Consider the following 1,569-nt stretch of genomic DNA (forward strand, 5'->3'; position numbering starts at 1 on the left):
AAAATCGTATTAATCCTACCGATATTTGCAGCATAAGCAACGCTTCGTTACGCATCTGACGATAGGCATAATCCATCTTTGCAAGGACTAACAAAATTCGACAGCGTTGCAATCGAGGTTCCGCCAATATTGAATACAGTAGTACGCCTTAAAAGAAAAGCAAAGATTAGGACTGAAAAATATTTAAATAAACAGATTAAATTGTTCAAGTTAATGATTGAATATGTATGAAAATTTTGGATTTTAGAACCGAGTTCCCAGTGTGAGTTCGCTGCCGCGCTTAACTGAACTGAGTTTTACCACGCGAAACTGGGCACTTAAGCATGGTTTAGCTAGAAAATTAGGCAGAACTACTTTAAACAGATCTTAAGGTTATCCAGAAATATCTACCCTGCAAACCAAAGTTCCCGAAATCTTAACGAAATCTTTAGGAGTATCTCATTTCTGTAACAATTTGTTTACGAATATTCAAAGAAAATTATATGAAGTGGTTGACACGAACTCGTATAGAAATTTCTGTGCGAAAAATAAAGAAAATTCTGAAAAGCTTCTGCAAGAAATTCTTCATATAGCAGCAATATGTTCATTTCTTTACCGATTTTCTTCCGAAATTTCGCAAAAGAATCGAAGTGTGCACAAATTATTTCATTTTAGAAAATTCGGCAAAAAATCGGATGAGATCTTTACGAATTCCTTAAAATTTCTCTACAATTCAGAATACTCTGAAAAAATGGTTTGCTGGGTACATACATATGTGTATATGTATTTGCCCAGTAGAACTTGGGAGCATCGTACGATTGCTCGGTGAGTACTCCCTTGGGAGTATACGAATACTCCCCATTGCTCCCTATGCTTCTGTGTATAAGCATGTAATTTTGTATACTCCCTTTAACATTGGATGTCCTAGGAGGGGTAGTAATCCCTTTTACCTCCTAAACAAGCAATCGGGGAGCACACACAGAATTATCATCCCACAAACCTCCTAATGGAGCAATAATAATAATAATTAATATAATAATATAATATATTAATATAATATATATATAATCGGTTAACCGATTAGTCGAATAGTCGGATAATTTTACGAGCCCTAATGTATACGTATTAGCGGAGTGCAAGTAAATAAAAATATGTTGCTATGAGACTTCACAGTGGTCGGAGAGGCCATGCTTTACGCGTAAAAGGTATATTTAGTTACATTATTTTTTATTTTATTTTTTTATTTTTTATTTTTTATTTATGCCTAATTTATACAACAGACACTTGAGACTTAGGTACTAAGATGTTTATCATCAAATTTAATAATTACTTAGTTAAAAAATAATTGTTTAATTTTAATTGTAGTACAGATTTAGTATTAGATAGATCTAGATCCAAAAAATTTGAGAAGAAGTTAAGTTCAGAAAGAGTTCTATTTATCGGAGCATTTGCACCGTAGACTGTTCTGTTAAGCCCAACGCGAAAGACATCAGAATTGCGGAAATTTCTGCAAGGGACATTAAAATTTATTCGCTGAAGAAGCCAAGGGCAATCAATCTTGCCGGAGACAAGATCGAAAATAAACGAAAT

This window comes from Rhagoletis pomonella, unplaced genomic scaffold (genome assembly GCF_013731165.1).
Source record: "Rhagoletis pomonella isolate Grant_MI unplaced genomic scaffold, Rhpom_1.0 Rhpom_scaffold_00006, whole genome shotgun sequence".
In the NCBI taxonomy this organism is placed as follows: domain Eukaryota; kingdom Metazoa; phylum Arthropoda; class Insecta; order Diptera; family Tephritidae; genus Rhagoletis; species Rhagoletis pomonella.